General features: G+C 38.2%; 1 protein-coding gene across 2 annotated transcripts in view; it reads right to left on the minus strand.

Annotated features, from left to right (window-relative positions):
- Positions 1–23062, minus strand: part of CCDC50 (coiled-coil domain containing 50) — an 85353-nt gene that overhangs the window by 55438 nt on the left and 6853 nt on the right. The gene's annotated exons all lie outside the window — the stretch shown is intronic.

Genomic DNA, 23062 nt, shown 5'->3' on the forward strand with positions numbered 1-23062 from the left:
GATATTATACATCACCTCCACTAGCTTTGTTTGTAGTGATGCTTTCTAAGGCCCACTTGACTTCATATTCCAGGATGTCTGGCTCTAGGTTAGTGATCACACCATCGTGATTATCTGGGTCGTGAAGATCTTTTTTGTACAGTTCTTCTGTGTATTCTTGCCACCTCTTCTTAATATCTTCTGCTTCTGTTAGGTCCATACCATTTCTGTCCTTTATCGAGCTCATCTTTGCATGAAATGTTCCTTTGGTATCTCTGATTTTCTTGAAGAGATCCCTAGTCTTTCCCATTCTGTTGTTTTCCTCTATTTCTTTGCATTAATTGCTGAAGAAGGCTTTCTTATCTCTTCTTGCTATTCTTTGGAACTCTGCATTCAGATGTTTTTATCTTTCCTTTTCTCCTTTGCTTTTCACTTCTCTTCTTTTCACAGCTATTTGTAAGGCCTCCCCAGACAGCCATTTTGCTTTCTTGCATTTCTTTTCCATGGGGATGGTCTTGATCCCTGTCTCCTGTACAATGTCACAAACCTCATTCCATAGTTCATCAGGTACTCTATCTATCAGATCTAGGCCCTTAAATCTATTTCTCACTTCCACTGTATAATCATAAGGGATTTGATTTAGGTCATACCTGAATGGTCTAGTGGTTTTCCCTACTTTCTTCAATTTAAGTCTGAATTTGGCAATAAGGAGTTCATGGTCTGAGCCACAGTCAGCTCCTGGTCTTGTTTTTGCTGACTGTATAGAGCTTCTCCATCTTTGGCTGCAAAGAATATAATCAATCTGATTTCTGTGTTGACCATCTGGTGATGTCCATGTATAGAGTCTTCTCTTGTGTTGTTGGAAGAGGGTGTTTGTTATGACCAGTGCATTTCTTGGCAAAACTCTATCAGTCTTTGCCCTGCTTCATTTCGTATTCCAAGGCCAAATTTGCCTGTTACTCCAGGTGTTTCTTCACTTCCTACTTTTGCATTCCAGTCCCCTATAATGAAAAGGACATCTTTTTTGGGTGTTAGTTCTAAAAGGTCTCGTAGGTCTTCATAGAACCGTTCAACTTCAGCTTCTTCAGCGTTACTGGTTGGGGCATAGACTTGGATTACTGTGATAGTCCTCCCTAGTGCCTTTCAAAATCAGCCTCTACATTCTTTGCATTTCTACTCTAATTCAAGATGGGGAAGTCACACAACCAGCCACTTTTGTAAATCAGTAACCAGGTTGGGAATTACAGAAAACACTACTCAGTCAGGACAAGTTCAGACAGGATCTTTGCTCCTCCTCTAACCTACTTTGAAGCAAACAGCTAGAAACTGTACTGAGAATAAAGAACATCAACTTATCTGACTGTTTCCCTGCAGGCACATTTAAGAGGAACCACTGGACCCTGGGCTTTTACCCTCCCTATTCTCAAACTTTTCCCTCCCATGTTCATTCTCATTCACCCTAATCTCAGGCTATCTTTTTGCCAGGAATAGCCAACTGCATCATTCTCCATTCTCATCCAACCCTGCAGTCTCTATGTATTCCACCCAATTAGTCCTGGATATAGCATAAAGTAAGACTTCAGGAGATGGAGATGCTCATTAATAGAAAAAAAAGGAAGAAAAACTGGTCAAAAAAAGTCAGAGTTCCATAGACAAAGGACGAAGATGATATCTTATGAATAAAAAGAATTAAGCTCTGTTTTTGATGACAGCATCACAGAGGCTTGTAAAATTATCCAAACATTCAAATAAAAACTAGAAACCTCTTCCCTTCCCATGAAAAGAACAGAGTTTTAGTGATTTTTAAAATTCAGATATGTACATATATACAGTAGAACAGTTTACATAAAAGCAAGCAAGTCTTATAAATGGGAAGTAAGATTTATAGATCTCTCACCTATTTTCCTCAAAAAGAAAGATGATTCTCACTCATCCGTGGATCCCCTTAAATAAATAAATGGCATAGTATTCACCTAGTTAACACAGTTATTCAACAAACATTTACTGAATTCTATTATTAGAAGGGTTAAGTCATTTACAAGTCATCAAGGAGGTGGAAGTGACAGGTTAACAGACAAAACAATAAGTTTGATAAAGGTTATAAAGACCTATTGGAGAAAGGGATGGCAACCCACTCCAGTTTTCTTGCCTGGAGAATGCCATGGACAGAGGAGCTTGGTGGGCTGCAGTCCATGGGGTCACAAAGAGTCAAACATGACTAAGTGACGCAAACACACATAAAAACCTATAGAAAATTCTTTGGAGGCAGAACAATGGAGCAGTTATGCTTGTTATGAAGGGGGGTGAAGGGGAGGGACAGGTACAAGGAGTGGAAGTGACCTGCAATGCTGTATGAGGAAACCTTAAAGTAGCTAAGATACAAAGCCAATGTCACAGAAAGGTTTAAGCGGTAAGCATTCTTAGCAGAGGGACCATTTAACCATACAAACTAAAAGAGGAGTAAAGAAGTCATTCCCCTTTGTCATTTTTTTACCCACATTGCTAACATTCTGAAAATACAATTGCTATGACTCAATCTTAACAAGCTTCCTCCCACATAAAAATGCCTAGATTAGTAATACATTCACTAGAAACTATATCTTTCAACTGTCTGTATTACCTTTTATGTTCTGGTATAATTTTGTGAATTATTCTGTTTTAGTGTAAATGCTATTAGTAGCAGATGGAATATATCCTCAATACTGAGAGCTGGGTTTAGGCTTGCTTTCCTTTTCTCTGTACACACGGGTACACATTCTATGCATGGGGAAGATGTTGTCTTGAAAAGCTGGTAATAAAAAAAAAAAAAAAAATTGGTAATAACAGTCAACTACAATTGACACTGATAGAGTACTTTGGGGATCACAATGCACTTTCACACCTACCTCTCCTAACCTTCTGAAGGTAGAGGTTTTATCAGTATCCTCACTTTATTTATGAGGAAACTAAGGCTCAGAAAAATAAAGTGCCTTGACCAAAATAACACAACAAATGAGCACATGAATTGGAAACCAAACTGAACTATTCTCGCCTCAAATACTTCTGTTCAAAGAACTCGTAGAAGAAATGGGTCTATATTTAAGTATGTCAGAAAAGAGTGGTATTATTAAATACTAATTAAGATAAGACAAATATGAGTTAGGTTCTTTGAAATTGAGGACAAAATAAAATTCAGGTCAGAAGGTGGAGCAATAAAAATGGGACATAGTTTACTTTGTCTCACTAACAATCACAGTTGGCCTATGTTCACTTTTGAAAAGCAAGGACAAAAAAAAAAAAAATTCCTGTCATTTGTACAGTGCTTCACAGATGACCTATAAGAAAAACCCTAGGTAGTAACTGCAGTGGGAAATTCCAAGGAAAATCTCCCTCTGGGATCTAACAACCTTCCCCTATCTCCATCCAAAAATCAATGGCTTTCCTTTCCTTTGGTAAGATAGTATTAATGAATTCAGACTAATGTGTCTAATAGTTGTTAAAGACAATTTTAACTAAGAAATGATAGCATATGTAAGTCACTAAGTTCTTGTTCACTACCCTACAAGAGAAATGTCTCTAAACCATTAAAGAAGAGTCTCTTCCCTGTATTTAAAGTTTTAATAAAACTGCCTCAGTAGAAGAGAAATGGGATGCAGGTAAACTGTGAACAGACCTCATCCTAATGCCAAATCTTCCATACTCTCAATCCCAGCAAAGTTTATGTCCAGGTAGTAAGGCGACATCAACATCACCACCACTGAAACCAACTCCAAAACCAACCCCCATCCATCACCACCACCATCAGCTTCTTAGAGAGGCTCAGCTTTGTCTCTTAATGGAAACACTCTCCTAACCACTTGCCCCAATTATGAGTCCCCAAAAACCCCAAAATTAGGAGCCTCAAAATAGTGTTGAGTCCCTGGGTCACTCTGAAAAGTGAAATTTCCCACTTTCAGGTAGAAAGCTGAAAACAACTAGAATAACATCTGAATAATGCTTGAGCAATTGATTTTTCAGGGATAAATGGTAACTGAAACCTTTGACCCTTCTCTGACTTTTAGTGATTCTAATTTCCATCTTGTGGTAATGAACGAAATTGAGGTACAATATGACAGAGAGAACACAGTGGCACCTAATTTTGGCTGATGTTAACAGCACAGCTGCTCCATTTTCATTTACTTTGTTCCTGCTCAAAAGTAGCCAATGGAAAGAAGTGTTACTTTTCTGATCTCAAGTCTCCAAATCCCCTGTTCTTTCCAATTTACTACGGTTACTCCATCTGTCTGGGAGACAGAGGATCCTTCTCAGCAGAAATCTATAAAATATGGTAATTAAATCAGATCCACCTTCCTGTACTTACTATCCTTGGTATAATTACCCCTACTTACTAAACTACCCACAAAGTACATAGAGATTTCTGCAATTCCTTTGTGAAAGGCAAAGATTTTCATTCCACATATTGTACAACTGATCAGGGCACCAAGTATCATTAACCAATGTGTCAGTTGTTTGGGGATTTTTATGGTTATTGGTTTTGGTTTGAGTTTTTCTTGGTTGGTCAGTGTGGGTGTGAAACACACAGAACAGGAGAGCCATGTAAGTCTGAGGGGAATTCAGTGACCACTATATACATGGTGGAGGTAGGGACCCTTTCCTTTCTGCCTGTGGCACCTTTCCAAATGTCACCTCTTTATGAACCCAATCCTACAGGACATACAACCAAAACCATCACAACTGACACTCTGCAAAACCCAGCAGATTTACTTATGCTCTTTTCCCCAATGATTTCATAAAATGTAATAAACATAATACTTGAGGACTAATCATATTATAAATACATGTATTCATTTCTTTCCCCAGCAAACATTCAAGACCCTGAAAGGCAGAAAAATATCTTATGATCTTCTTGCTAACGTTTATCCCAGTATCTAGGATAATAATTTTCTGATAAATCCCTATGGAAAGGATGGCTCCTGAGAAAAATGACTAGTGTAAATAACGTGCCATGAAATTCTGTATTTTTTGGAGGTGTGATCCATCCTGATTCTCCACCAAAACAAAGCTAAGAAGCTTCACATATACCCACACAGCCTTAAGTGACAGTAAAGGGTTTCTGTTCCCAACATCCAGATTTCAGATGTATTATAATGGAAAGGATAATGACCTGACAGACTCCTAGAATACCTGGAAAATTTGTACACTCAGTAAGGTGGTTAATTGTTGGTTCCTTTAGATGACAATTAAGCACATCACTCAATAAGGCTCTGAAAGTTGGGATAACATGCCAAGAATCACATAGTTAAATATGTGGCACTTTCAGATTAGACCTCAGGGCTATGAAAAATGTGTATACATGAGGACATGTTTGTTAAACTAATCAACCTGACAGGGTACATAGGATGTACATGGTGTTTTGAAGCAGAACACACTGTGCACTAATGTGCTGGCATGAATTTTCAGAATCTGGAGCTAATCCCCTGAGTTATTCATTTGAAAAAACTGTCTCATGTCCTCAGAAGTCCTCTGCAATTGTGCTCAGTCGTTCAGCCGTGTCCAACTCTTTGTGACCCCAAGGACTGCAACCTGCCAGGCTCCTCTGTCCGTGGGATTTTCCAGGCAAGAATACTGGAGCTGCAGGCTGCTAAATAGTCCCGAAAATTAGAAAATGTTAATAAGTATAAGGTGAATGGAAAACGAATCAAAATTGACAGAGACAAAAAAAGAGGGAGGTAGAGGGGGAGTCTTAAGAAGTCTAGTAACAGAAAGATGTTTTCAAGATTAATTACCCTTCCATAAACATTACAGAAAGTCAGAAAGCTACCCTTTTTAATAAAAAACTCCACAAAGACCAGAACAGTGTAACTCAAGATTTTCTGCAAAGCTCCACCAAATATCTGATCTACAAATCCTTGATCAGAAATCCAAAATGTCTTAGAATATCAAGAGGCTTTAATCCCCTCAAAATATCATGAAAACAATAAAGTTCCTAGATGATAGGTTGAGGTTCCCAAGTTTTGTCAAATATTTCTACATGTCAGTCATTGTTCATAAAAAGGTGCTGACTGATTCATCACTTTCTTAAAATTATAGAAACCGATTATCAGAAAGAGTGTGAGTAGCTGCCATGTCCAGCTGTATCCTGTCCAAATAATCATTTGGACTCCTCCTAAATATTTAACCACAGGAAGCCAACTTCCCTTCCATATAGCTTTCAGACAACTACAAAATTGTCTGTGGAAGGACTCTCCTGCTAATCTATAGATATTCCCTGGGCCTAGTTTCAGCCTCAGAGCACTCACCTTTTCCTAGAATGTACGTAGATGCTTTGTACAAAGCACTGGCACTCAGAAGTCTGTTATTTTACATACATGATAGATGACTATTCACGTGGAATATTACATGAGCTATGCCCAGGTGAAGGAAGTCCTGAAGACTCGACACAATAAGGGCAGAGCCCAAGGCTGATCTCTGAGCCTCTGTCTAGTATATGCCTATACTACAGAGCAGGGAACTTCCCAGATGGGGCTCAGCGGTAAAGAATCTGCCTACCAATGAAAGAGACGCTGGTTTGATCCCTGGGTTGGGAAGAACCAATGGAGTAGGAAATGGCAACCCACTCCAGTATCCTTGCCTGGGAAATTCTATATACAGAGGAGCCTGGCAGGTTACAGTCCATAGGGTCACAAAAAGTCACAGATGACTGAGCACACAGGTACGCTATAGTGTACATGGACTACGGTAGAAATATCTGGTTTTTCAATTTAAATTTCATTTAGAAAATACTAGAAAGAATAAACATCAAAGTCCTAACACTCATTATGTACTGTAGGACTATAATGTAGCTTGTTTTTCTTCTAAAACGTGTTTATATTTTATTTTCTAATTTATTCTATTTCTAACCCTAACCCTAACCCTAAAATCATGAAATGGAATCTTATTATTCATAATCCTTTTCATAATATTTTATAAAATTTTATAATTAAAAGATAGATATATGTTTTTAATCCTATTTAAGCACCTAAACAGTGAAGCAGCAAATATTTAGAGGAAAAAACGAGTTGCAGTAGCAATGTTTATTTACTCAATTTAATTATATTAATACTGTTTCCCTAAGATTAGAGAATAAGCTATTTTTTTCTTTAAGGAAAAAAGTATGCTAACAAAAACAAAGTCTACATGAGGCCCCAAATTTGTATCTGATCTTCCTGAGAACCAAAGCAATCAGGAAAATATGTAAAGATGCTCAGTTCCCATTATCAAAAAGGAGAAAAAACACCAGTTCCTGACTGAAGAGAAATGCTTTACTAGCACCAAACATGAAAGCAAGGTCAGTTAACACACTGGAACTTTAGTGCAAACTTTAAGTTATATAATAGACTCATATACAGTTTAAGTATGAGTTTTAAACTTGTGTCTACATATATACAAACATACACACAGCTTCAATAAAAAGCACAAGCCTGAGCTCAGTAAAGAGATGTTAAAAAAGCAGAATAAGTGATTTAATCCAAACATTTAACTCTGATGCAATTTATCAAAATAGGTTCCTGAGTTTCTCCCCGCACCCCCCTCAACCTCCCCCAAAGTTAAATGAAAACCTCAGTAACCCAAACCACTTGTTTGGCAAGGAGATATATTATTGCTAACCACAGACACACTAGATTGCAGGCAAGTGGGTTTGAAAATGCTGAGATAATATGTCCTCAAATCAGAAGCACTACTTTAATATCACAAACCATCTACATCATTATCAGAGACCACAGAGTAACTGGGTAGCTTATTGGAAAAGTGAAAATGGCTGAGTCAGAAATTTCCGTATGACAGGGAGAAAGACTGGCGATGAGAAAAATACTGAAAAACAGGACAGTGAAAACAGGGAGGGAGGTAGCAGGGTGAAAACACAGCAAATTTTACTTATCCAGGTAGAACTGTTGGACAGAGAGAAGACTTTCCATTAGGAAATATTTGACTCAAGTTATCATAAATGATTAAAAAAAAAAATATCCACAAAGTACCTCACAAGCTTTCTGGGCTACAGGCATAAACTTTATGGAATGGTGCTCTGAAGCCAAACCTTTCTGTATTGGCAGTAACAAAATAAAAAAGTTACCCAAGAAAAGCTACAATTCTCCAAAACCCCAAGTCAGGAGGTGTTCAGACGGCCCAGCATCAGACGGAACAGGTATTAGAAAAGATTTCCTTAAACTGAACCAATTCTGTATGTTTTATCCATCCATTATTCGCCAAAGCCTTTGACTGTGTGGATCACAATCAACTGTGGAAAATTCTGAAAGAGATGGGAATACCAGAACACCTGACCTGCCTCTTGAGAAATTTGTATGCAGGTCAGGAAGCAACAGTTAGAACTGGACATGGAACAACAGACTGGTTCCAAATAGGAAAAGGAGTTCGTCAAGGCTGTATATTGTCACCCTGTTTATTTAACTTATATGCAGAGTACATCATGAGAAACGCTGGACTGGAAGAAACACAAGCTGGAATCAAGATTGCCAGGAGAAATCTCAATAACCTCAGATATGCAGATGACACCACCCTTATGGCAGAAAGTGAAGAGGAACTCAAAAGCCTCTTGATGAAAGTGAAAGTGGAGAGTGAAAAAGTTGGCTTAAAGCTCAACATTCAGAAAACGAAGATCATGGCATCCGGTCCCATCACTTCATGGGAAATAGATGGGGAAACGGGAAACAGTGTCAGACTTTATTTTTCTGGGCTCCAAAATCACTGCGGATGGTGACTGCCGCCATGAAATTAAAAGACGCTTACTCCTTGGAAGGAAAATTATGACCAATCTAGATGGCATATTGAAAAGTAGAGACATTACTTTGCCAACAAAGGTCCGTCTAGTCAAGGCTATGGTTTTTCCAGTGGTCATGTATAGGTGTGAGAGTTGGACTGTGAAGAAGGCTGAGCGCCAAAGAATTGATGCTTTTGAACTGTGGTGTTGGAGAAGACTCTTGAGAGTCCCTTGGAGTGCAAGGAGATCCAACCAGTCCTTTCTGAAGGAGATCAGCCCTGGGATTTCTTTGGAAGGAATGATGCTGAAGCTGAAACTCCAGTAGTTTGGCTACCTCATACAAAGAGTTGACTCACTGGTAAAGACTCTGATGCTGGGAGGGAGCGGGGGCAGGAGGAGAAGGGGACTACAGAGGATGAGATGGCTGGATGGTATCACTGACTCGATGGATGTGAGTCTCAGTGAACTCCAGGAGCTGGTGATGGACAGGGAGGCCTGGCGTGCTGCGATTCATGGGGTTGCAAAGAGTCGGACACGACTGAGTGACTGATCTGATCTGATCTGAGGGTCAGAAAAAAAATTGTTTTCACATTGTTTATGGCAGCTACTAGTCACATATAGCTAGCTATTTAAATTGACTAAAGTTAAATTATAAAAATCCAATTCCTCAGTCTCACTAGCCACATTTCCAGTGCTAAACAGGCATATAGGACTGGTGCTTACCATTTTGGACAATGAGAAATACAGAGTACTTCCACCACCATGGAAGATTTGTTGGACAACACTGCTCTGTACAATAATCACAGTATAATAGAAAGGACAGTATCAGTTTAGACAACCAGACCACTCAGCAGCATTTAAAACCATTTTAATCGTGTGCGTGAATGTGTGTGTGTGTGTGTGTGTGTGTACAAGAGGGAGAGAGAGAGAATGCACGCTTATATTTTAACCAACAGATATAACTCACTTTGCCAGTATGGACAATCAACCATCCTAAATATAGTTCTAGTCTTGTAGTAGCTACTGATTTAATTTCAAAGTGTTTTTTGTTTCTTTTCCTCAGCCTTAATGTGATGGTAGTTTTGCTAACCTCAGCCGCATGAAAAGAAAAAGAGATTTTCTACATTGTCAAGTAATCACTACGCAGATATAGTCACAGAAACAAAGTGAACAAATATCCTCTTGGAAAGGAAAGTGAGCTGTTAATTCAATACAGTTACAGTAATTTGATTCTGTGAAATACAACTGCTACTAAATAAACTTATCAGATCTCTAATACCTTACTGATTATTCATCGAAGAATGCTGGATTCTCATTATCAAAGAAATGCATTTGTGAATTTAAACTGTCTTATAAAATTAAATTAATCATAACCAGAGAACACTTCTAAATTTACTGTCTTTAGTGGTTTTCTTAAAAAACAATTACATTTTACATGGGTGCTTCACTTCAGAACAATTCAGGAAAATATGAATTTACACAGCAGCTAATTACTGTGTACATTACCTAAAAATGATTAAAAAGGAAGCACTCCTGCTTTAAAATGATTCAGCTGATTTCCAAATAGATTTATAAAATTTCATATTTAAACATAAAAAAGATGACTATCAAATTACACTTAGGAAAATATGAAATCTCTTAAACAGTGTTTTCTGTAGTGTGCTGCATAAAGTCCTGGTAAGGAGATATTCTGTGAATACCTACTGCATACACATGCACTTTAACCAAGACTATGCTTACTTAGATTCTAATACTAGCTCTAACACTCACCAGATGAATAATCTCAAATAAATTAATATCATTTACATTTGCTCACCTGTAATATGAGTAGTAATAACCATTATAGTACTTAAGCATCAGAGGAAATTTGTATTTTTTACATTTTTTTTAATTGTTGGAAAATTGCCTTACAATGTTGTGTCAGTTTCTTTTAAAAAAAAGTACTCACAAACTGATTTCAACAGAGATAAACCTTTTATGTAGAAAACAACAGACCACTGATAACCACAGGGGTCTTCAAAAGGGTAAAATACCCCTAGATAAGCAGTGGCAGACAATTTTTTCAAAGCAATTTTCCACTATGAATATCCTCATAGAAAAAAAAAAACAAAAACTATTTCTTTAATTTTTACTCCACGTATCCCTAAAGAAACTACAATGTTCTGGTCCTCTATTTGAAGCACTTTTCCTGGCACTTAAGCCCTCAAATGGTTTGGCAGGCCTCAAATGGTTTGGTTTCTCTGTTTGCCTTAGCCTAGAAAGAAAAGCCACCCATCTCCTTAAACCTCTGTTAAGGTTTAAGGAGATGGTGGCTTAAACCCAGTCATGCCCATTAAAACCCAAAAGATCACACCAATCCAACTTAAGTACAAGTTTACACCAAGGGAAGAAAAACCATTTTGCCTTTATTGGCTTCATATGACAAGTTTCCTTAAGTACTAGCTACTGCAAGTTTGATTTATCCTTGAGTCAGACATTTCCACTTTCAACTTTTCTGCAAGCAGATACATTAGCTAGCACTTTCATGTTAGGATTAGTAAATTAATTTCAGCTTCAAAAATCTGAGAGAACAGTAATACTCAAAGTTTAAAAAAAAAACAAAAAAACTGCTCATGGGATAAGTAGGTATGGGAAAAATATTCTTACAATCTGTTCCCATAAAGCAAACCGCAACACTCACAGTTCCACTGTGATAACCATTTGTCAGAATTCTACAACATTTCCAGTCATCTTGGACTATGTAAATCTCAAAGTATGCTGCTAAGTCACTTCAGTAGTGTCCAACTCTGTGCGACCCCATAGACGGCAGCCCACCAGGCTCCGCCATCCCTGGGATTCTCCAGGCAAGAACACTGGAGTGGGCTGCCATTTCCTTCTCCAATGCATGAAAGTGAAAAGTGAAAGGGAAGTCACTCAGTCGTGTCCGACTCTTCACAACCCCATGGACTACAGCCTACCAGGCTCCTCTGTCCATGGGATTTTCCAGGCAAGAGTACTGGAGTGGGTTGCTACAAATGGGTGATCTCGAGATTTCTGGAATCTTACTCTGATATGCTGCCATATGTTCAATAATTGGTCATGTTTACTGACTAAAAATGTGGTTTTTGGTAAAGTATCTTAAGATCATGGGTACATTCCTAGAATCAACTGTTTTTACACTTACCAGGGGATTGCCTCCTTGGAATACCAGGAGATTTCTCTTATAAGCAGGATTACACTAAAATCAGAGTTCTTCTCCTAGAAATACTCTATACAGAAGAAGGTTAAGGACCCAACAGCAAATTGGAAGACGTGAGCCTGAGTTCCACAGTACAGCCAGAAACTTCCTAAGCAGGTAATAGGGAGATGTGTGCAGATTTTAAAAAAGGATTCTATCAATCACTTCGGGTTTCCGTGTATTGATAGTTCATCAGAGGGGATATTTTTTTTTTTTCTTTTTGAGGAAGAAATCTGTATTCACCTTATTGGTATTTAAATTAGATGTGAACTTTTGATTGTCCTCTATTCCCAAAGAAAACTGGAAACTCTGTGAATGGAAGAGAGAAGCAAAAATTGAAGTTCAGTAATAAATTCCAATAAGGGGTATGCTGAGGTTTCTTCACACAAATGTAAACAGAGTACATAAAATGGCATCATGGTTCTGATTTGGATTTTTAATGTTTAAAAAGTATTTCAGAAAAGAAAAAACACCTTTAGAGCTATATAGATCAGGATTCAAATACCGCACTCTTATTGGCTAAAAGATTTTAGACAAGTTATTTGATCTCTTTGAGCCTCAGGTTTCTCATCTGTGAAATGAAGATAAATGTTGTGAGGACTAAACAAGTAATGAAGGGCCAAAGAAAATATCTGTCACTTGGTAAGAGGAAGTTCAATAAATGGAACTTCCAATTATTATTGGTATCATCAGAATTAGAGGCTTCCCTGGTGGCTCATATGGTTAAGAATTTGCCTACAATTCAGGAGACAAAGGTTCGATCCCTGGGTCGGGAAGATCCCCTGGAGAAGGGAATGGCTACCCACTCCAGTATTCCTGCTTGGAGAATTCCATGGACAGAGGAGCCTGGTGGGCTACAATCAATGAGGTTACAGAGAGTTGGTCATGACTGAGCAACTAACACTTTTTTATCAGAATTAATGAATTTTTATAATTAGTTATTTTTTATTAAGTATTTCTTTTAGTCAGGTCCCACTAAGTCACGGATTAACACAGATCTATCACTTCCCTAATATAGAATCTATAACGGAATAAGCAATCACTACTTTCTCTTATGAATGCATGAAAATATTTTCTGGCAAGGAATTACAATATAATCAACAGTTGACCACATTTCAATAGCTCTTTCCTACATTATAGGTTTTCTCATGAGGGAGAACACATTTTCCACACATATACACTGTGGGCCTGAGTTATAAGAAAATCAGAATGCCTAGAATGTTTAATAAGCTCCACCACACCAAACTTTTTTCAGTTGAATATTAATGATTAGAAAGTAAAGAAGAATTCTATGTGAAAGTCAGGTAGTTACAGTTTATCAAAATATAAGAATCATCCAAGTATCACCATCAGGTATGGTGGGAGAGCAGACTATTGAGTAGAAGTAGAGCCAGTCAAAATCTAAACAATATATTAACATGTAGATTTAAAATACTGCATGCCTAAACCTAGATAAAATTTCCTAATTTCTGTTCCTTGAACTGTAAAAGCTTTCTGCCAAATTCACATGGCATTTTGGTATCTTACTATACAAAAATTTAGTAAGATACCAAAATGCTACATGCATTTAGATATCTCTTTCCCAGGTTGAAGTACAAAAAGCCCAGTTCTTCATTCCAGATACCAGTCAGAACTTTCCAAAATCAGAACCTCAATGTCCTGACCTATTAAGGAAATGGTTCAAATTATTTTTAGTAATTCCTCCAACTTAGAGAGTAGTATGAAGTGTAGTTGATTCAGTGTAAGTGATATACATTTGTCTCTAGTATATAAGCACATCATCTAAAAACGTGATAAGCACAGCCTATGTAGACTATCCATACAGGAAGACTGTTACACTTTCTTCTATACCAGATATTGTTTTCTTCACTGTTGCTGATGGTTTTATTTCTGCCATACAAAAGGGCAAAAATCTGCTTTTACATATTTATACAGTGGGCTTCCCTGGTGGCTCAGTCAGTTAAGAATCTGTCTGCAATGCAGGAGACTGCCTGCAATGCAGGAGACCCAGGTTCAACCCCTGGGTCAGGAAGATCCCCTGGAAAAGGAAATGGCAACCCACTCCAGTATTCTTGCCTGGGAAATTTTATAACACAGGAGCCTGGCGGGCTACAATACATGGGATCACAAGAGTCGGACACGAACGACTGACTAAACCACCACCACCCACAGTAGTTTTGAAAGTGGAAGTGTTAGTCACTTAGTCATGTCCTACTCTTTGTAAACCCATGGACTGTAGCCCACCAGGTTCCTCTGTCCATGAAATTCTCCAGGCAAGAATACTGGAGTGGGCTGCCATTCCATTCTCTGGGGATCTTTCCCACCCAGGGATCAAACCCATGTCTCGCGCATTGCAGGTAGATTCTTTACTGTCTGAGCCACCAGTAACAACCAATAAATCTTAAAATAATCTTTTGTTCACTCTGAAAAGTGAAAGTGAAGTCGCTCAGTCGTGTCCGACTCTTTGCAACCCCATGGACTGTAGCCCACCAGGCTCCTCAGTCCATGGAATTTTCCAGGCAAGAGTACTGGAGTGGGTTGCCATTTCCTTCTCCCGGGGAACTTCCCAAACCAGGGATCAAACCCAGGTCTCCCGCACTGCAAGCAGACGATTTACCGTCTAAGCCACCAGGGAGTGCCACATAAAAAGGCAGACTCATCCTGTCTAAACTAGCGGTTCTCATAGAACCTTCAATTTCATGATAAAATGAGACCATGTTAAGACTCATTTACTGTCCAATGAACTCAACTGTGGACTGTGCAATTTACTAAAAGGTTAGTTAACCTGGGGCCAGATGATCGGAGCACAGCCTGGGAAAGCGAATACCTTTCATACTCAGAAATCTTGAAGATCACCAAATTTAACTTCACCAAGAATGGGTTCTAGATGCCTTGGATTTATTTCCCTATGTGTTGTTACCGAAATTGGCTTCAATACAGTATATTTGGTTATCATGTAATTCCCCTGCAGAGGAAGTGAAAGAAAATCAGAGGCAGCCTGCATTGGCGAACAGGAAGACAAGCTGTCCAACCTTTTCTGCTCTAGAGCATTCACTTGTTTCATTTGTTTTTTAAGGATTCAAAGTCATTTTGATGATTTAAAAATACCATTATAATATCTAATTACCAATATAAATTGGTTTTTGTAGCATAGTATGTTTTTAAAAGGGTTAACTTTTAATACATCAGAATGAAGCTGAAACAGACTAAACTGTATGTCCTAATTGACAAAACCACCCTCAGATAAGTATGAATTAAACATATCCATCCCCAAAGCAAGAAACTCTTGAGCTCTTTTGCTCATGCCTTCCTACTCTCTCTTCATCTCATAAACCACACCAAGTTTACAATTTGTACATTCATCTTCTTAGTTTCTAACTCATAACTTTTACATTCTTCACAATCACCTCCATAATCAAGAACTTAAAAATACATGTTACATGTGACTTATTTTGTTAAAACTCTGACCCCTCTTCCTAAGGATAAATCTAAAGAAAATAGTAAACATAAAAATTCTGAATAGAATCCAATGCTGTCTAAGAAACCAACTGGATCCTTTAGTAACAGCAACAAAACGATACCATATCACAATCCTGGAAAATTTACACACAGTAATATGGTCATACATAACTAAAATCAACCCATAAACAGGTAAGGCCATTGTTTCCAAAGGAACCTACTATGTGTTTAGGCCTTGAGTTAACCTTAACACCAATCAGCCTCCTACAGAAACCTGAGAGATGGGGAAAATTCATGCAACTAAAAGTGAAAGTGACTGCCTCTAATCCTCTGTTCGGTCCCACTGTATTCATGTAAATGATCACAGCTCTTATTTGAGTGTCATGAGTGTAGTTAGCTCAGGTCAGTCGGCCTGTCAGATAGTCTGACAAGTTTTCCGGAGTATCTCCTATGAATAAGGATCCCCAGAAAGTACTGAGCCCAGTCTGCTACCAGTCTTGTCTTGACAGAGAGCCAGCAGACCAATACAGTGGGTGAGACATGTGGCTTAAGGAAGTTAAGTACCTCAAAAGTAGGTTAGGGAGACACACAGCAAAGAAGCAGGGTAGATGTAACAGAGAATCAGCATTTGAGCTGGGCCTGAGGAGGTGATGAGAGGATGAGCGGAGAGAAACAGGCTATATTTGGATAGTATAGAAGGAAATATCATGTCAAGGACTAGGGCTCAAAGAACAATGGTCTGGAAAAAAAGAGAAGTGGGAGTATTACAGGGTAACTTGAACAGTAATATCACTGAGACTGAATATACAACACTGCATTTTGCAAAAATTTTCATATCCATTTCTTCAATTAACTCTCATGGAAAATCCATGTATTAGACATAGTAAATGTTATTTCCAATAAACAGATAAGGAAACTGAAGAACGACATTGAGTGTTTTCTCTGAGTTCTTACATCAAATGAGTAGTAATGAGGAAATGTGAAACCAAGTCTTACAAGCCTAGGTTCAAAATACTTCTCTTTCCAAAGAAGTTAGTCTGCTTAAACTAAATTTTACACAAGCTTGACTTCAACCTGGACAAATTATTTAATGTATCGGTAAACTAGAGCAAATACTGCAAAATAATTCCAGAAGGAGCTCAATTATTGAAAAGATACATAAGCAGAAACGTACAGAGTAAAATGGTAGCTTACTACTCCTTTTAAAATTAAGAGAATGATAGTTGTGTTACATCAGAAATGTGTGCATTTCTTACCTCTCCTCAGTTGCACAAATCTTTTCAACACCCATTGCCCACTTTCAAGGGGTATATATGGGGAGAACAGATAAACAGGAAACAAAAAGAAAACTAACTAAAAGCAGAATTTTGGGAAACTCATTTATGAACAGCTTAATGAAACTTTAATCTTACTACCTTCTATAGAACCGATTTCATGTTTCATTTAGTATCAGTTATGAAATAGAAAACCCATTAAGAATCTCAAGACAGTCTATGGGAGACAGGTATTCTTTATGCTGTAAGTGTCAATGAAAACTTTATATATCCAGACAGGGTTTTTTAACAAGGACCTCACTTGATCATACCCAACTGCCTGTGGTATTTCAGCAGTCTCTTATATATCTATTCTGGTACAATTATTAAAATTGCCCTTTTTACTCACAAAGTGTCTGGTTTGTCCTATAAATGATTTGGCAGCGCTGCTTTTAAACCTCAATAGGTATCCCAGTTTGAGGAGCTTGAGTGACACTGCAACCAAGTTCCTGGAATCTGGGGATATTGAAAGCACATTAAACTGTGGTCCTATTGATAAGAGCTCCCTAACTAACCATTTTCTAAACCTCCAGCTTCTCCCCTCCAACACACACACACACACACACAGCTAAAATAATCTTTCAAAGATCAGCTCTTTGGCATTTTCATGGGGAAACTACAAGGAGAAAAGAAAAAAAGAAAGGCTTCATGGGTAAGCTAAAGTCCAATTTAAATAAAATAATGAGGTCTGACCATGGAAAACTGGGGAAACAACAGAAGCAGATATGGTAAGTTAGAATCTGGCAATCACTAACAGGATAAGGAACGTTTGTAAAGGCAGACACTGAGAGTGCAAAATCCTTTCTAAAACAGACGCTGGCAGATGTTAGGCCAAACTGAACATGTGCAGATGGGAGGATATGAATCTTAATCGAGTCCCTTCTTTGTCCTCCTCTACTTCTGGTTTCCCATCTAGACAATAAAAATTTGTCTGAATGTATTTGCCAAACCTAACTTTCTGAATTTTTCAGAATTTCATAATATGAAAGAAAAAGCCAATATTTTAAGGTATTTAATGGGAAGTGCAACTCAAAAATTAGTGAGTGTAATATTTAAAGTAAACCACGGACTCTCTATATAGTCAAAAGACAACAACAACAAAAAATTGTTGATGGGGAGGCAGAGAAGGGGTAAAGATATCCTTGTAAATCATCCCTGCTTTTACTAAATGCAATTAAAGTCCTTGAGTAATGTTAACGGAAAGTGACTCAGTCTTTATGAGTCACGGGAAAAATAACAGCCAAAAAGTCCAGGGGAGACTCCCCTGATTTTGGTCCTTGAGAAGCTGCATCAGGACTGGAAATGCTCATCACACACTGAGCCTTCAAAGTTTAGTGGTAAATCAACCTAGGTACTTCTGATGCAAGTTTCCAAGAGACAAAGTGACACTTCATTCATGCAAATGTTAGTTTGCGTGTTTTGGAGAGAGTCAGTAATAAGTAATAAACTAAGAATCATAAGCAAACTTTTCAAAAGTTGAACTTGTTTATTCATACACTTCACCTATGAAAGCCCCACTGGCCCTTACTCAGAACTGGCAAATGGATTATTCTTACTTTACATAAGGTTTCTACTTTGATAATCAATTTTGAAGTACCTAGATGTTTTCAAAGAAGCACATGTTCTTCTTTAAAAAATGAAAATCAAATGTAAGTCTATATTTTTAAAAGTCACTACAAAAATAATACATGCTGTCACATGGGTTCAACCAATAATAGTCTCCAACAGTGCACCACTGTATCAAAAAAAAGTTTTGATAACTGATGTTTATAGTGATTAATGAAGCATCAAAAAAAAAAAAAAAAACCATTAGGGAAGTTTTTAAAAGGTTTCACTGAAATGGTCCAAGAGAAATTATCTTTTCTCCACAGAGTAACATAGAGTAAACAATGTAAGTTTTTCTGACCATAGTCTGTGCTGTAATTACTCACTCATTTCAGCCTTTACAGCACAAAAGCAGCCACAGACAGTATGTAGACAAATGAGCAAAGTTATGATCCAATAAAACTTTAGACACAGAAATTTGAATTTCATATCATTTTTACCTGTCACAAAACATTCTTCTTCTTCTTTTTCTTCAATCATTTAAAAATGTAAAGGCTATATTCAGCTCCACTGTATAAAAACAAGCAGTGGATAGCTGGACTGGCCCACAGGCCATAGTTTGCAAACTTCTATCCTAGAAGAACAAATTTCAATTACCAAAAGGAAAAACATGCTGCCATTCTTTAACGCTGATAAAGGTAATGAGTTGCTACTGAAAAAACAAAAAATTAAAGTAGGGTAGGATGCATCCCTGCATTACGGTGGCCACAGTATTTTTAGTCAGTATATTCCAAATGTCCATTGTAAGCCCAATGTATAATCTGGGTATAAAAGACTACAGTTTCCTGGGACTATCTCCAAGAGATTCAGCTGATATCAAGTAGAGCAGGAACCTGCTCACAGCAAAGCTCATAACATTGCACCAAGGTTCAAAGACCACTGATATTTACAAAATATCTGAAAAGAGAGTTGAATTCAAATACATAAAGAGTTCTCAAAGCTCAATAACAAGAAAACGGCCTGATGTTTTTTTAAAGGCAAACTTTAGAACACTCCAACAAATGATGTAAGAATAGGAAATAAGCACAAGAAGAGTCTCCAATCACTAGTCATTACAGAAATGCAAATTAAAGCCACATGAGGTAATATTATACTGTTAAAACTTAGATCACAGCTACAAAACAACAGAACCAGAATTTAAACCCTTAAGAAAATTGCTTAAAAATTTTTTAAATATATCTTGACAATGTAAAGTACAGACAAGGATGCAGAGCAATTGGAGCTCACATACACTGCCTGCGGGAATGCAAAATGGTACGGCTACTTTGAAAAACAGTTTGGTAGTTTCTTATAAAGCTAAACATATATTCACCATACAACCCAGTAATCCTACCCCAGGTTCTAATCCAGGGCTTCCCTGGTAGCTCAGCTGGTAAAGAATCCGCCTGCAAAGCAAGAGATCCAAGTTTGTTTCCTGGGTCAGGAAGACCCCTGGAGAAGGGATAGAGTACCCACTCCAGTGTTCTTGGGCTTCTCTGGTGCCTCAGTAGGTAAAGAATCAGCCTGCAATGCAGGAGGCCTAAATTCAGTCCCTGGGATTGGCAAGATCCCCTGGTGGAGGGCATGGCAATCTACTCCAGTATTCTTGCCTGGAGAAGCCCCATGGACAGACGAACCTGGCGGGCTGCAATCCAAGGGGTCACAAGGAGTCTTACATGACTGAGCAACTAAGCACAGGTGCTAACCCAAGGGAAGTGAAAACACATTCACACACACACACAAAATTGTATGCAAATGTTTATAGAGACTATTTATAACCACCAAAAGTAAAAACACCTCAATATTCATCAACTAGTGAATGGATAAGCAAATGTGGTACAGCCATTCACTGGAATTCAGCAATGAAAAGGAACAAAATTACTGATATACACATGGTATTAGATGTATTAGGCTAAGCGAAAGAAGTCAAACACAGAAAGCTATTATTGCGTGATCCCATTTATATGCCATTTTTCTAAAGGCAAAAGTACAAAGCCAGAAAACAAATCAGTGGTTGGTTGGGGTGGGGAGGAAGGGGTAGAACAATTTGGGGGTTATGCAATTGTTCTATATCTTAACTGCTGTGGTGGTTACAAGACCAAACATTTGTCAAACTCAGAACTGCACATTAAGAAGAACTTTTACTATACATGAATTACACATCAATGAGCCTGGCTAAAAAGAAAAAAACACTGATATATAAGCAAGACTGGTTTTACACTGGTTCTGGTTTATTAGAAAGTTTTCAGTGCCTTTCTGTCAGTGTATGGTTACCAATATCATATGAAGACCTACATATCTTAATGTGTGTGTTTGTTTTATTGAAATAGTGACATTAAAAAAAAAAAAAACCACTTCGAGTATGCGTGTTTGTGGTGTCCTTTTAAAAATAGTCAGTCTGTTCAGTCACTCAGTCGTGTCCAACTCTTTGCGACGCCATCGACTGTAGCACGTCAAGCTTCCCTGCCCATGACTAACTCCAGGAGCTTATTCAAACTCATGTCCATCAAGTCGGTGATGCCATCCAATCATCTCATCCTCTGTTGTCCCCTTTCCCATCCACCTTCAATCTTTCCCACCATCAGGGTCTTTTCCAATGAGTCAGTTCTTCACATCAGGTGGCCAAAGAATTGGAGCTTCAGCTTCAACATCAGTCCTTCCAAAGAATATTCGGGACTGATTTCCTTTAGGATGGACTGGTTGGATCTCCTTGCCGTCTAAGGGACTCTCAAGGGTATTCTCCAACACCATGGTTCAGAAGCATCAATACTTCAGCGTTCAGCTTTCTTTAGACTCCAACTCTCACATCCATACACGACTACTGGAAAAACCATAGCTTTGACTATATGAACATTTGTTGGGAAAGTAATGTCACTGCTTTTTAATATGTTGTCTAGGTCAGTCATAACTTTTCTTCCAAGGGCAAGCGTCCTTTAATTTCATGGCTGCAGTCACCATCTGCAGTGATTTTGAAGCCCCCCAAAAATAAAGTTTGTTATTGCTTCCATTGTTTTCCCATCTATTCATCATGAAGTGAAGGGACCAGATGCCATGATCTTAGCTTTCTGAATGTTGAGTTTTAAGCCAACTTTTTCACTCTCTTCTTTCATTTTCATCAAGAGGTTCTTTAGTTCTTCTTCGCTTTCTGCTATCAGGGTGGTGTCATCTACATATCTGACGTTTTTGATATTTCTCCTGGCAATCTTGATTCCAGCCTGTGCTTCATCCAGCCCAGCATTTCTCATGATGTATTCTGCATATAAGTTAAATAAGCAGGGTGAAAATATACAGCCTTGACGTACTCCTTTTCCTATTTGGAACCAGTTTGTAGCTCCATGTCCAGTTCTAACTGTTGCTTCTTGACCTGCATACAGATTTCTCAGGAGGCAGGTCAGGTGGTCTGGTATTCCCATCTCTTGAAGAATTTTCCAGAGTTTGTTGTGATCCACACAGTCAAAGGCTTTGGCGTAGTCAATAAAGCAGATGATTTTCTGGAACTCTTGTTTTTTCGATGATCCAACGGATGTTGGCAATTTGATCTCTGGTTCCTCTGCCTTTTCTAAATCCAGCTTGAACATCTGAAAGTTCACTGTTCACATACTGTTGAAGCCTGGCTTGGAGAATTCTGAGCATTACTTTGCTAGCATGTGCGATGAGTGCAATTGTGCAGTAGTTTGAACATTCTTTGGCATTGCCTTTCTTTGGGATTAGAATGAAAACTGACCTTTTCCAGTCGTGTGGCCACTGAATTTTCCAAATTTGCTGGCATATTGAGTGCAGCACTTTCACTGCATCATCTTTTAGTATTTGAAATAGCTCAACTGGAAGTCCATCACCTCCACTAACTTTGTTCGTAGTGATGCTTCCTAAGGCCCACTTGACTTCACATTCCATGATGTCTGGCTCTAGGTGAGTGATCACAGCATCGTGGTTATCTGGGTCATGAAGATATTTTTTTGTATAGTTCTTCTGTGTATTCTTGCCACCTCTTCTTAATATCTTCTGGTTCTGTTAGGTGCATACCATTTCTGTCCTTTATCGTGCCCATCTTTGCATGAAATGTTCCCTTGGAATCTCTAATTTTCTTGAAAAGATCTCTAGTCTTTCCTATTCTATTGTTTTCCTCTATATCTTTTCACTGATCACTGAGGAAGGCTTTCTTATCTCTCCTTGCTAGTCTTTGGAACTCTGCATTCAAATGGGTATATCTTTCCTTTTTTCCTTTGCCTTTCATATCTTTCCTTTTCTCAGCTATTTGTAAGACCTCCTCAGACAACCATTTTACCTTTTTGCATTTCTTTTTCTTGGGGATGGTCTTGATCACTGCCTCTAGTTCTTCAGGCACTCTATCAGATCTCATCCCTTGAATTTATTTGTCACTTCCACTGTATAATCATAAGGGATTTGATTTAGGTCATACCTGAATAGTCTATAGTGGTTTTCCCTACTTTCTTCAATTTAAGTCTGATAACAATTTGGCAATAAGGAGTTCATGATCTGAGCCATAGTCAGCTCCCAGTCTTATTTTTGCTGACTATATAGAGCTTCTCTCTATTTGGCTGCAAAGAACGTAATCAGAGGGTTGGCCAAAAAGTTCGTTTGGGTCTTCTGTTCCAGCTCACTGAAAAACTCTTCTCTTTTAGCCAACACAACAGTATCTGGGATTCTCTGGTAGCTCAATCTGTAAAGAATTCGCCTGTAATGCAGGAGACCTGGGTTCAATCCCTGGATTGGAAAGATCCCCTGGAGAAGGGCAGGGCAACCCACTCCATTATT

The sequence above is a fragment of the Bos taurus genome, chromosome 1, assembly GCF_002263795.3.
Source record: "Bos taurus isolate L1 Dominette 01449 registration number 42190680 breed Hereford chromosome 1, ARS-UCD2.0, whole genome shotgun sequence".
Taxonomy (NCBI): Eukaryota; Metazoa; Chordata; class Mammalia; order Artiodactyla; family Bovidae; genus Bos; species Bos taurus.